At 38.0% G+C, this 15,136-nt stretch overlaps 1 pseudogene across 1 annotated transcript; it reads right to left on the bottom strand.

Annotated features, from left to right (window-relative positions):
- Window positions 1-200: 200 nt before the first annotated feature.
- On the bottom strand, window positions 201-13,790 carry LOC146467519 (uncharacterized; annotated as a pseudogene). Its single transcript, XR_014867706.1, has 6 exons — window positions 13,448-13,790; window positions 12,740-12,781; window positions 7,093-7,163; window positions 6,204-6,329; window positions 5,516-5,723; window positions 201-727 (listed from the first exon to the last, which is right to left on the bottom strand). The product of XR_014867706.1 is annotated as an uncharacterized LOC146467519 (transcript).
- Between the last annotated feature and the right edge of the window lie 1,346 nt (window positions 13,791-15,136).

The raw sequence follows: 15,136 nt of genomic DNA, 5'->3' as shown, positions 1-15,136 counted from the left end.
TTCAACGAAACCAAGCTTTAATCTTTTTTTTCGTTTTAATTTCATGTTACGTTTATTGTTTTCCCTTCATTCTACACTGTGTTACTGTAGTCAGTTCCCTGTTTTAGTTGCTTCCTTCACTAAAGTCCTGTGTTTCAACTACTTCCTGTTTAGTGCAAAGAAAAATCACGTTTTGATTAAATCACTGCTCAAGCTTTTCTTTTTACGAGTCGTCGGTGCGGCATGGAAAGCGTTGTATCCACTCGTCACTTGGTGCACACAGCGCATGTCAACTCTCGACCATCGACATACGGAAGGCACGGAAGTGAGCCGCATCTTCCTTCCACAGGGTACAGCAAGGCACCATTCTTGTCGGCGAAAGTACCACGAACATACTCCGGGTCACCATCAATGCAAACGAAGTCACTTGAATGCTTGTGGGCGTAATTCGCAGTCATCAGGTACCCATGACACTCTTCGGTCCATCCAGATGGACAGTCATTCCGTGCAGGCATCATCAGCATTGAGCCACGCGACTTGACGAAGCACACAACGCAGGGTGCTTCATGGTTGTGAATTGTTCTCTGAAAAGGATCGCCGTTGTACCCACTGACCTCATACTCAGTGCCGAATATGTATCCCGCGTGTTGATGGCCATTTTCGTACTTGTCATACTTTGGATTGTGAGGAAGACAAAGGTAGTTCGCTCCTCCACCAGGATGAGTGTGATCGTCTCCACCCATTATACCTAACACAAAATCAGAGAAATTCAAAATGAGGAAAATACAGTAGGAAACTAAAGGAAAGTATGTTTGAGAGACTTGAACTGCTCCAGTAAACTATCTTCGCTTTCCGTAGATTAAATTATTTTTCTAACAGCGGATTTCAGTATTGGCCATCTCCAACTCAGTTATCTTGAATCCTCCTCTATTTCGAAAAAAAAAAATGACTTCTCGCGGGCAACTGGCGATTAGGAGCTTATGAGCGCCTTTTTTTCATGACCGAGTGAGTGATGGCACAGGGTTCAAAAATTGACTACCCTCATATTTTGCTCAGACAAACTCTATGATTAGTTAATAAACGTGGTGTATTTCTTATGTTCAGCTCTGCTTTTGTTTTCCAGAAAATTACCAATAACTGTAACGGGCGCCGACCGTCACAAAATGGCGGAAATTAGCGCGTCGAGTAACAACACAAGAACTTCGCTCGAGTAAAGGGCAAAAGGAAGCACGGTTTTTTCAAATTGGCATATTTGTGTAAGAGTCATTGGCAAATGATTCAAGTCTAAAACCAGGATTGTTTACTTAACTGGGAATGCACGGCACGAGTTTGAAAATCACCAATATTTCATTGTTTAAAAATCTCATTTTGGAGCAGTTTTTCAATAAACATTTTTCCCATGCGGTATAACTCAGAAGCGCTTGAAATTAAGGCTGTGATTAGTGGAAATAGTCTTCTTTTCAAGGATATAAAAATTAGTCTGGGGCTTTTAACTTCTGCACGGAAAAAACCATGCTCTATGTCGATAAAATCACAAACTCCACTTGACAACAAACACAAATAATCGAATTAGTCTCTGTTATCGAAGCCAATATTCCTTAGTGCTTAGCACCTATTTGATTAGAAGGTCAACATTACAAGTTTACCTTGCTAAAACAGTGGCTGTAGATTGGTTTTCATTCCTACTTTCTCTTCAAAATTACCATCTTCCCTCTGACAGCGAGTTTACGAAATCAACAACTATCTGAACGATACCTGGGTGGCTCTTGTACAAACATCGGCGCTATTCTTCGCAGTTTCAAATACACCATATCTGCTATCTTTCTCTAACGTACAACTGAGCTTGTTTCATCGTAAAAAAATGACCATTGAGCGAGATTTTCGATTACTGAGCGACACTGTCGTTTTGACCTCTTCAATCCATGCATATCATTTGTATGTCACGCAACGACATATCACACTCCTTACAAGGAAGGCTTGGCTACCAATATTCCTTCAGGTGTTACACAAGTTTTGCGGATAAGGAAATAATTTTGGTTTGTTAAAAAAGACACTCTGTGATCTAAAATTCTTAAAACAAATGGAAAAAACGCCAAAAAGAACGAGATAGGTTAAGGAAGAAAGAACCACCCACCGACAGACAAGCAGCCCGAACGATAGAAAGAAAAAAAGAAAGAAAGAAAACGAACTTGTAAGCAAACAATGGAAGAAATGAAGGAAATAAACAAATGTAAAATTTAGAAGAAGGAAAGTAGTAATAAAATAATGGGAAGGGAAAAGCGGGAGCGCTCAACACTAAAGAAAACCAAATTTAATAAGGTGAACCAATCCTAATGATATAATGACCATCGCGTCATTCAGCCACGTTGTCCTTCCGGATAACACATGAAATGGATATCAATTGCTCTTTTCAGAGGTTAGCTGGGGGACAGTGCTCCCAAGATAAACGAAGTCGAGCAAAAGAAAAAAAAGTGCCCTTATCCTCCCGTTGCTTTCATGTGGAAAAAGCATCTCAGCACACACACAGTCTGTCGGCGTAAGTGATGTTGAGTCGGAGATCAACTTAATTTTTGCACGGGCTTCAATTTTCACTGCACCTTGTGACATTTCGGGCATGACCATGTGTCCAGTTCATCCCTCCTCTTTGGGCATTGGGTGGTGGAGAGGTTCCCAACGATACCTTATCGAGCTACGCCAAAGGGAAATCGCGCAAGGCTGACCGCGGTATTAACAATGCGCTTTCGGAGACTATCTAAGACGTACCAGAGCCAACAGGTACAAATTTTCCCGTAAGGCAACGTAGTTTTGCTAATTTATGTTAGGGGAAGGTCAATATGAAGTTTAAAAGTTGTGCCTTATTTTCAAACCGAGCGAAAAGCCATAAGTCGGAAAAAAATCAACATATACTTGCAACAAGAAGCTCGCATTTTTAATAACTAGCCTGTTTTTGGTGTGCGATAATTTAATTATAATGTTTATCTCTAACTTAAATTTTTTTCCGTAAATGAAACCACCATGCTTATTTTCCTGGAAACCCAACTATAAATGCAACGCTTATGCTTTTATTATTATTATAATTATTATTATTATTATTATTATTATTATTATTATATTATTATTATTATTATTATTATTATTATTATTATTATTATTATTATTATTATTATGGATACTTTTTATAGCCGTAGCTACTAATCTGTGAAGAACTCCGTTAAGTTCTCTCAAATAAAGTGAACTCTGACAGTTACACAATTTTGTAGTCTCATTATATTCCCTCAGAAGCCCTTCAGACAAATCGCTGGTACTGAGAGTAGTCATATCCAGGGCTCATTACAGTGGTTATTTTACATCTCCAAATTGGAGACCGGGCCGCCATAAAAATTTCAACGTGGCCATCCGAACCAGTTGAGGGTCTAACCTTCTTCTCTAAATATTTCTGACCATGAGTATGGGTGCGGCCGTGGTTAGAATCCTGCGGTGCTTAAAATTATTCTAGAAACTTTTTGTTTTTTTTTTGTTTTCAGGCGCACAGTTATCCTAATAATCATCGTTGCTTTGGGCAGGAATATGCCGTGACTGTAAATTGCAATTAATCTGGATTCATCGGCCATATGGAACTGTGTAGCTCAAGCTAAGCCTAGCTGATGTTACAAAGGGCATTGAAAATGTTGTCCTTCTAAAGGACATTTGTTTGTCTTTTAGCATGTCACTGACACATCAGTTCATCGCAAACAGCCTTACATGAAAAAGACTCACTCACTTTGTCTAGGCTGCATCTGCCAGCAATAAGATTCGTTTTCCGGGCTCTTATCTGTTTTTTGCTTTAATTATGTTCTTCACTGGCCTTACAAGCTGAGTGCTAAAAGCATTGGTGGCATTTATACCACTGTTAGGCTAACCTTCAGGCGACACTTACACCACCAGCCCGTGTTACACTACCCGCCTTGAACAGCTTTCGCTAAACGCGGGTAGTGTACATCTGATTAATGTAAAAGACGATTTTAATAAATGGTTGATTTATTTGAGTGTGGCTTACATAAAACGCGAACTTTCTTATCGTAAAGAAGTAATAATAATTGCCTTTAAATGCGGTTCTCCTTTGTTGTTTTAGTCTCGTCGATAAAGTCAGGCAAGGCCGGGCTATTAACCTGGACATGGTGTGCCCATTTGACACCATCCCCCCAGTGGTACCATTCTGTCCACTGCACGTGCACGATGTACAAAGCATCTGCTTGTAAAACATTTGTACTAAAAAATCCCATCCTAAAAGATAAAAAGCTGGTAACAGATTTAGTACCATGTCAACTAGGGGATTTTAAGCTTGAAGTCGGACGCAGACAAACTGCCGCGGAAAAAATATAATCTGGTTGTTAATTTTGTTGGGTGTCCTGCGCGCTCGGTCTCATTGCGTGACAAACATGATCGTCTCATTCTACAGACGATTCCTCTTGTGTGCGTCTTCGGGCTGCAAAATTTCTTCTTCTGCGACTATAGATAATTGCATCATCGTTCTTAATCGTACAATTGAGTTACCTTATTTGCTATAGCTGTGTGGAGACTCAAATATGGTTGAATCTGTCAGGAACTGTAATGTTTCATGCAGGAGTCATACGTATGGTTGTTGATTACTTGTGCTTTGGTAAACATGGTCGAAGGGAAGATAACAATTTTGAAGGGAGAGTGGCGATGAAAAGCAATCTACAGCCACAAGTTTTGCAAGGTAAACTTGTAATGTTGACTTTCAAATCAAATGCGGTGCTAAGCACTAAGATTTGCTTGGAATATTGGCTTCGATAACAGACTCTAATTCGATTATTTGTGTTTGTTGACAAGTGCAGTTTGTGATTTTTTTCGACATAGAGCGTGTTTTTTCCGTGCAGAAGTTAAAAGCCCCAGACTAATTTTTATATCCTTGAAAAGAAGGCTATTTCCATTAATCACAGCCTTAATTTCAAGCGCTTCTGAGTTATACCGCATGGGGAAAACGTTTATTGAAAAACTGCTCCAAAATGAGATTTTTAAACAATGAAATATTGGTGATTTTTAAACTCTTGCCGTGCATTCCCAGTTAGGTAAACAATCCTGGTTTTAGACTTGAATCATTTGCCAATGTCTTTTACACAAATAAACTAATTTGAAAAAACCGTGCTTCCTTTTGCGCTTTACTCGAGCGAAGTTCTTGTGTTGTTACTCGAAGCACTAATTTCCGCCATTTTGTGACGGTCGGTGCCCGCTACAGTTTTTGAGAATTTTCTTGAAAATACAGCCAGCTTTGAACAAATCACGTTTGTTGGCTTATCATAGGGTATCTCTGAGCGAAATATGAAGATTTTGAATTTTTGAAGCATGTGCCACATTTTACTGATATCACGCGGTCTTCACAGACATTCTCTCTTATGATGTTAAATAAATGAAAATTCAAAAAGGAAACGACATTCCACAATTAAATCACAAAATGTAAAAGCCACTGTTGTTGGAAAATTTTTCTTTTTCAAAAAGCAAAGCAAAAATTACAATAAATTGTAATCCCCCTTACCTTTATAAACTATCTGAGCACCACTAGGACATGTGGTTCTTCCCCAGCGAACATACTTCACCCCCAGACTGCCCAGTTCCATCTTGTCCCTTTTCTCCTTTGGCTCCTTGAGGTCCCTGGGCACTAGTCCTACCAGCAGCTCCCTGGTCTCCTTTAGGCCCAGGGGGGCCTAGACGCGCCTTACCGGTACCTGAATTTCCCGGTTCTCCTGTAACAAAATCATATTTTTTAGACGTAAAACAAATGATGATGTACCCCAGGTCAGCTTTTTTATCTGGTCGCATAATTATTATTTTAAAAGCTGTTTGCCTCTTTGTTTGTGTTGTTTTTGTTGTTGTTTTGTCTTGTTTGGTTTGGTTTGTTTAACTTTCTGTCCTTTTTTTCTCTCGGCTTTTGCTTGGTTGGGTTGCTTTATTATATTTTATTCCTGGTTTAGTTTTATTTGGTTCAAATTTTTTTTTTTTTTTTTTTTTGTTTTCCTTTCGATAACCTATTTCAGGGTTAAACAACAGCCACCGCGCCATAAGTTACAAAAACGAAAATGAAGTTGACTCGGGATATTGGTAGTGATTACTACAGGTCACTGATGCGCCAGGCCCTTCAACGTTTAGTTTGCAAAAACTAACATTTTGAACTAAACTATTCTTTGAAAGCTTCTGATTTAAGATTATAGATTTCCTTCGTGTACCTTTTGCACCGGTCAGTCCAGTTCTTCCTTTTGAGCCAGTTTTTCCAGCCTCACCAGGGTCTCCTTTTGGTCCAGGGGGTCCCGGTGGTCCCATTTGATTGCTTCCAGAGTTTTGGCCATGTTGCCCTGTAATAACAAAAACACCACCTGGTCACCCAAAGGTGTCTGTATTGTTTCTTTCTTTCTTTCTTTCTTTCTTTCTTTCTTTCTTTCTTTCTTTCTTTCTTTCTTTCTTTCTTTCTTTCTTTTTTCTTTCTTTCTTTCCTTCTGTCTTTCTTTCTTTCTGTCTCTCTTTCTTTCTTTCTTTCTTTCTTTCTTTCTTTCTTTCTTTCTTTCTTTCTTTTTTCTTTCTTTCTTTCTTTCTCTCTTTCTTTCTGTTTTCCCCCGATTTTTTTGTTTTCTTTTCTTTCTTTACTCTACTTTTTTTGTTTCTTTTCTTTCTTCCTTTTTTCTTTTATTTTATTTTCTTTCCTTTCTTTCGTTCCTTTCGTTCTTCCGTTCTTTCTTTTTTTTTCTTTTATTTAGTTATTTCTTTCTTTTTGTTTTCCTTTCTATTTTCCTGTTTTTTTTCTTTCTTCATTTCTTTTCCTTTCCTTCATTCGTAAGTTTGTTTTTAGGAGTTAACGAGTCACTAACTTCAACACATTATTCACTTTAAAACCCCTCTTCATTTTTTCCAAGCGCTCAAGATTTGGTCATTTTGTGTGCTTGGAAGTGCATTTTTTTGTTGTAGCGATGCTTCAATGAGTTCAGTTGTAATGAGGTATGAAGCTTGCAAATGTTCTTAGTCACAGGCTACATCAAAGTATTGTTCCCACAAGAAACTATCCTCCTTATCTAGCTAAAGCAGGATATAGTTAGGTAAGTTAAATATTCGCTGTATACCAACCTAGAAGGTAGATCAGGAGGGACCCATAAGAATCGCTTGATCTTGGTGGCAAACGCAGCAAGACATCAATTCTGCAAAAAGAGCATGTTTCAGTGGAAAACGAAGAACAAGTCTGTGGATGAAATCTTTAAATTAACTCTATTCACATGTACTTTTCTGCACAGCTGTTAAATATTATCATGTGTACAAAGGTGTCTGTAAGCATGTCTAATTCTGTGGTCAAAATCCTAAGATTTTTCTTTCAAATGAAAGCTGTTGAAAAGGAATTTTAAGTGACGAAGACTAGAGTATTATACTGGAAAAGTGGTATTAACTTTTGCGTTTGAGGATGAAATCCTAAAGTGTGATCCAAATGAAAGCTACTGAGCAGTACTTTCCTAGTGCGCTGTTTATTATGCTGTACTGGATGGCTCTAGCTTTTTTTATTCTGTTGATGAAATCTTAAAATGTGACCATTCCACCCTGAAAGCCATTGAGGAGTAATTTCTACTTCCACTTCTGGGTCTGTGGATGAAATCTAAGGTTTCACCACTCAAATGAAAGCTACTAAGCAGCACTTTTCTGCGTGCTTCATTATGCTGAACAATTTCGTTGAAACTTTTGATTCTCAGCGCGAAATCTTAAAATGTGACCATTCAAATAACAGCTTCTTAGCAGTACTTTCATGTGGTGCTGTTTGTTATGCTCTTCAGGGTGGTTTTAACGTTTGACGCTGTGATTGAAGTCATAAGTGTAATCTGATTTATTTAATAGCTTTAGGTATTAATTTTCCTGATGTTTTGCAGTGGCGATAATGCGTTTGAAGTGGTTCTAAGGTTTGAGTCTGTGGATAAAATTCAGTGAATGCAATAAAACTTAATGAGCTGTAATTTGCTGTATATCATAAGATGTTACAAGTTTTGATCGGATGTGTGAAGTGAGCAGTACTAGTCATTTTTCTCATGTACTTTTTAATTACATATGCCTGAAAAGGTGTACCTTCCGTTTTAAGCCTGTGCCTAAAATCCTGAAGTGTAACAATTCAATGAAAAATATGAGTATCACTTCCTGTGCTGCTGTTTATTGTGCTGTACAAAGTCGGTCTAACTGTTTTGCCACTGGCTGACTTTTTTTCAAGTGTGATCATCCAAACGAAAGCTCAGCAACAGTATTTTACTGTGTTTTCCCTGATAATGTTTACCATGCTTTACAGGGTCAGTTCCATCTTTCCAGTTTGTGGATAAAGTCCATGATATACTATGATTTACAAAGCGGTTCCCACTTTTCAGTCTGTGGATGAAATCCATGATATGGTTTACTATGCTTTACAAAGTGGTTCCCCTGTGGGGACGTTTATTCTAGTGTCGGTACTAGGTGGTTCTAGCTTCTGAGTCTGCGGATGAAATGCTCGGATGAAACCTACTGGGCAGTACGGTGTAATATGGTGTGCAAGGTGATTCTAACTTTTTGAGTCTTAGGATGAAATCTTAGCAGCAATTTCCTTGGCCTTTGGTGTTATACCACACATTTTCAGTCTTCGTCTAAAATTCTTACATGTGACTAATCAAATGCACACTTATCAGCAGTACTTTGACACTGGATAAATCCTTCATCTTTTTTAACAAAAATTTCTTGCGCATGTTGCTGTTCCCTTTATCCCTGGGTAAATCTAAATCAGTTTGCGGAAAGGTGATTCTTTATATTAACAAACTAATGTTTAGAAATTCAAGTTTACAGCCCAGGTGTTCTATTGGAGAAAGGGGGTTGATAAATCAATGAAAAACTTTAGAATTTTGGCAGCAATTAATCAGCGCGCTCTCATTGGCAAGCCAGATTTGTTATTCTGATAAGACACAAGTTTCAGTAGGAGTGTAGAGCTTGCTGAGAAGAGATAAAAATGTTGGTAATATTTACCATATACTCATTTTATGCGCTACAGACTTGCTTGGCAAAAAGGCGTCTAAATTGAAAAGATTAATACTATAAGATATGGCATGAACAGCAAAAACTGAATTTCATCTTGCCATCACTTCACCTTGCGTTTTTATGCCCTGAGATTTTAGTGGCATTAAGGGCACACCAAGATACTGAGCAGTACTTTCCTGTTGCGCTGTTTATGATGCTGTACAGGGTGGCTCTAGCAGTTTTACTCTGATGATGAAATCTTAAATTATGACCATTCCACCCTGAAAGCCATTGAAGAGTAATTTCTAGTTCCACTTCTGGGTCTGTGGATGAAATCCTAAGGTTTCACCACTCAAATTAAAGCTACTAAGCAGCATTTTTCTGCGTGCTTCATTATGCTGACCAACTTCGTTCTAACTTTTGATTCTCATCATGAAATCTTAAAATGTGACCATTCAAATAACAGCTGCTTAGCAGTACTTTCATGTGGTGCTGTTTGTTATGCTCTTCAGGGTGGTATTAACGTTTGACGCTGTGATTTAACTCCTAAGTGTAATCTGATTTATTTAATAGCTTTGGATATTAATTTCCTGCGATGTTGTTTAGTGGCGATGATGCGTTTGAAGGGGTCCCAAGGTTTGAGTCTGTGGATAATATTTAGTGAATGCAAATGAAACTGAAAAATGAAACCTATCGAGCTGTAATTTGCTGTATATCATAAGACGTTACAAATTGTGAGGTGAGCAGTACAAGTCCTTTATCTCGTGTACGTTTTAGTTATATATGCCTTAAAAGGTGCACAATTTCAGTAACAGCTGCTAAGAAGTACTTTCATGTGGTGCTGTTTGTTATGCTCTTCAGGGTGGTTTTAACGTTTGACGCTGCGATTGAACTCCTAAGTGTAATCTGATTTATTTAATAGGTTTGGATATTAATTTCCCTGCGATGTTTTCCAGTGGCGATGGTGCGTTTGAAGTGGTTCTAAGGTTTGAGTCTGTGCATAAAATTCAGTGAAAGCAATTGAAACCTATCGAGCTGTAATTTGCTGTATATCATAAGATGTTACAAATTTTTATCGGATGTGTGAAGTGAGCAGTACTAGTCATTTTTCTCAAGTACTTTTTAATTATATATGCCTGAAAAGGTGTACCCTCCGTTTCAAACCTGTACCTGAAATCCCGAAGTGTAACCACTCACATGAAAAATATGAGTATCACTTCCTGTGCTGCTGTTTATTGTGCTGTACAAAGTTGGTCTAACTGTTTTGTCACTGGCTGACTGTTTGTCTAGTGTGATCATCCAAACGAAAGCTAAGCGACTGTATTTTACTGTGTTTTCCATGATATTGTTTACCATTTCTTACAAGGTGAGTTCCAACTTTGCAGTCTGTGGATAAAATCCATGATATGGTTTTATGCTTTACAAAGTGTCTGTGGATAAAATCCATGATACTGTTTACCATGCTTTACAAAGTGGTTCCAAGTTTTCAGTCTGTGGATGAAATCCATGGTATGGTTTTACAATGCTTTACAAAGTGGTTACAACCTTTCAGTCTATGGATGAAATCCTAAAGTGCCGAGCAATACTTCCCCGTGGGGACGTTTATTCTGCTGTCAGTACTAGGTGGCTCTCGCTTCTGAGTCTGCGGATGAAATCCTCGGATGAAACCTACTGGACAGTACTGTTTATTATGGTGTACAAGGTGATTCTTACTTTTTGAGTCTGAGAATGAAAACGTAGCAGCAATTTCCTTGGCCTTTGGTGTTATACCACACATTTTCAGTCTTCGTATAAAATTCTTACATGTGAGTAATCAAATGCACACTTATCAGCAGTACTTTGAGACTGAATAAACCCTTAATCTTTTTTATCCGAAATTTCCTGCGCATGTTGCTGTTCCCTATATCCCTGGGTAAATCTAACTTTTGCGGGAAGGTGATTCTTTATATTAATAAACTAATGTTTTGGATTTCAAGTTTTCAGCCAAGGTGTTCTACTCGGAGAAAGGGATTGATAAATCAATAAGAAACTTTAGAATTTTGTGAGCAACTAAACAGCGAGCTTTCATTGGCAAGCCAGATTAGTAGCAGTGCAGAGCTTGTTGAAAATACAGGTTGGTAATATTTACCATATATTCATTTATATGCGCTTCAGACTTGCTTGGAAAGAAAGCAGTTAATTTTAAAAGATTAAAACTATTAGCTATGGCATCAGTGAACAGCAAAAACTGAATTTGATCTTGCCAACATTTCACCTTGCGTTTTTATGCCCTGAGAAAATTAAAGGACCAATTTTTGTGGCATAAAAGTCCCCACAAGAAAATTTGAAAAAATCAATTTCATCAAGTAATGAAATTTCAAAGCGCGTTCTATAAAAAATATGATCCCTACTGAACTCTTAACTGCTTATATTAGTTACGAAAAGCACCTTAGAAACTTCAAAATTTTGGCAGCAATTAATCAACGCGCTCTCACTGGCAAGCCAGCTGATTGGTTATTCTAAGAGGAAACAAGCTTCAGTAGGAGTGTAGAGCTTGTTGAGAAGACATAAAATGTTGGTAATATTTACCATATAGTCATTTTCATGCGCCTCAGACTTACTTGGCAAAAAAGCATCTAATTTGAAAAGATTAAAACTATCAGCTATGGCATGAACAGCAAAAACTAAATTTGATCTTGCAAACACTTCACCTTGCGTCTTTATACCCTGAAAAAATTAAAGGACCGATTTTAGAGGCATAAAAGTCCCCACAAGAAAATTTGAAATAATCGATTTCATCAAGTAATGGTTAAAATTTCAAAGCGCTTTCTATAAAAATATGATCCCTACTGAACTCTTAACTGCTTATATTAATAACGAAAAGCACCTTAGAAACTTCAAAATTTTGGCAGCAATAAATCAGCGCGCTCTCACTGGCAAGCCAGCTGATTGGTTATTCTGAGAGGAAACAAGCTTCAGTAGGAGTGTAGAGCTTGTTGAGAAGACATAAAATGTTGGTAATATTTACCATATAGTCATTTTCATGCACCTCAGACTTACTTGGCAAAAAAGCATCTGACTTGAAAAGATTAAAACTATCAGCTAGGACATGAACAACAAAAACTGAATTTGATCATGCCAACGCTTCACCTTGCGTTTTTATGCCCTGAGAAAATTAAAGGACCGATTTTAGTGGCATAAAAGTCCCCACAAGAAAATTTGAAAACATTGATTTCATCCAGTAATGAATAAAATTTCAAAGTGCTTTCTATAAAAAATATGATCCCTACCGAACTCTTAACTGCTTGTATAAATTACGAAAAGCACCTTAGAAACTTCAAAATTTTGGCAGCAATTAATCAACGCGCTCTCACTGGCAAGCCAGATTTGTTATTCTGAGAGGAACCAAGCTTCAGTAGAAGTGTAGAGCTTGTTGAGAAGAGATAAAATGTTGGTAATATTTACCTTATACTCATTTTATGCGCTTCAGACTTGCTTGGCAAAAAAGCATCCAATTTTAAAAGATTAAAACTATCAGCTAGGACATGAACAGCAAAAACTAAATTTGATCTTGCCAACACTTCACCTTGCGTTTTTATGCCCTTAAAAGTCGCCACAAGAAAATTTGAAATTATTTTATCAAGTAATGAATATAATTTCAAAGCGCGTTATATAAAATATATGATCTCTACAGAACTCTTAACTGCTTATATTAATTACGAAAATCGCCTTAGAACCAAAAATAAAGAAGCAAGCTTTATATATATTGATAAGAGTTCCATACCTTTTTTCTATTTCTTCCAATCTTTTGGTACTTTCGTTGTACCTGTAAAAGAGAGATCAGGGTGTCAGGATATTTCCACTTGGCATTATTAATTTCATCATATGTTGATGTCGCTTGTCCTCGAGCAAAGCTCTTTAACTTTCTCAGTTCATACCCTGAAACTCGTTCTTACATGGATTAATCGATTTATAGCAAAGTACGTTGGCTATGCAGCCCTGACAGATCGTCCAAATTCCCCGCAAAATTTAGAAGCCTTTTTCGAGAATATTTGGATTTAATAACTAGCTGAATAGTTGATTGGGAGATGGATAAATGGTGAATCACAACTATTGTAGAACATGTGTTCGGAAATTTCTCTCCACGTTAAAACTTAGCTGGGATTCTTGGCTTCCGAAAATGCATGAAAATTTTTTCTATGTTAAAGTATGTTGCGAACATGCTTATACACAATCTCAGCCGCTTTAGTAAGGCAATCGCTCCTTCACATCAAAGGTATTTTCAGACATTTCACGTAATACCTTGTGGTAAAACCGAGAGGTTTAAATGTCTCTCAGGCTACGAAACTGATAATTAGCTGATACTGTACGTAAATTAAATTATCTTAGCTTTTTATATTTCTTTATTCAGGTTTGAAGTGGGATCTGCTCGGCAGATGGTAAAATTTACGGTTATTCAAAATTTGAAAACTAGGAAATTAATCAAACGCACCTTTCTTCCATGGATTTCAATCGTTTTTCAACTTCCGTCAGGTTGGGGGTCGAATTTTTCTGAACTGCTCTTCGTCCACGGTACAGCATGGACTGTTTCAGTTCACCTGTTTCAGCGGCGCTATCAGCTTCTACTCGACGCTGTCCTTCCAGAGTTTCATCCATGGCAGAGATGTGGGCCAGAATTGCACAACACATCATTAAAACAACCATGAAACGCAGACCGCCCCGAAGTGTAATCACAGACAATGCCATTGCGGACCGAATAAGCTTTCAGTTACTCGAACGAGATTTAGGCCGAGAAAAACAAAATAACTTTCTTTCTCTAATCTCCAACACAAGAAAGTTGTTATGTGTAGTCGACATGGAAGGATATAGGATGATGGGCGAGAATTTTTTCGCGTTAAGTGTGACGTTTCAGCATTTGAACAATACAAAAATGTACCGTAACAAATGTCAATATACGTGGCTGTTGGTGAATTTACAATTTTGAAAAAAGTATTCATCCGTCAAGGTTTCGCCCGCAGGAGGCAGGAAGTGTTCCCATGTCAAAACGGGATTCGGGATGCTAACGAGAGACCTTTAGCTTTTAGTACAAGTACGACTACCAATGCGAAATTTGACTTCAAGTGTTTAGCGAAGTAATCCCACTAAGCCACCAATAAGCTTCAGTTACTCTTCAGTTTGCGACGAACTTGACGAAGTTGCTTTGAATGACCATAGCTAAGCCCTTTCGTTATTCCAAAAGACGACATCACCTATGTTTCGATGACTCTTATCCAATTCTACGCCGTTCTCACAAAAACTCGTAGTAAAATGACGACGGCTATCTCGTTTTCCTGCCGAAATGACGCTCGTTTACTCGTGCGCGCTCTTTGTCTATTGGTAGAACTCGCAGTCGTACTCGCTTATACTTAGTAGGTCTCTACTTGAGCAACGACGACGGCCAAGGCAACGACACTGTCATTGGCATTGAATGCCTCAAATGAAAACGATAGATTCAGGATAAGTAAAAACACAATAGCTTTGCACGAGCTTTTAAATTCTGGTGGATTTCTTTTTTACGGTCCCAAAACAAAAATGGAAATGCGTACGAAATTCAAGCTTTTGTGGAGAACGTGACAGCTGAACGTGAGCACACGACGGTGAATTGTTCATTCTCTCATTTCGTTCTCTTTTCTTCTCTTGAACACTGCTACTACAATTTCATTTCCGAGTATTTCTCCGTTCAGTTTTGAAAAAAGTTGAACGAGTTGAGATACTGTAATTGCGATGTAACACACATAAAATGAAGTTATATTTTCAATTGCAAGTGACATTTTTATTCATTGCAATTGGCGTTAAGGAGGGAACTTAAGCAGCGACGACGCACGACATTATAAAGGGCGAGATGCCACTGAGCCCCTGTTATTTTAACTCACACTTAACCATTTAAAAGAGAAATCAGTGATTGCTGCGGTGCGATATAGGAAGGAGCTAAAATTGGTGGCTGGAAGTACGTCTCGATTTTATTTTGATGAAGATTCAATAATAGCATTGTGTTACGTGTTAATTAACAAATAATGAAGCCTCGACTATGCCTCGACTATGTACAGCACGCAGGAGCGGCTAGAGCGAAAGAAGTGTAGGAGGGAACACGAGACGCAGTCGAGCGTTTCTCCCTTAACTTCTTAAGTGCTCTAGCCGCCGC

Source organism: Pavona decussata, unplaced genomic scaffold (genome assembly GCF_977016875.1).
Source record: "Pavona decussata unplaced genomic scaffold, jaPavDecu1.1 SCAFFOLD_135, whole genome shotgun sequence".
In the NCBI taxonomy this organism is placed as follows: Eukaryota; Metazoa; Cnidaria; class Anthozoa; order Scleractinia; family Agariciidae; genus Pavona; species Pavona decussata.
This window is presented reverse-complemented; position numbering and strand designations above follow the sequence as displayed.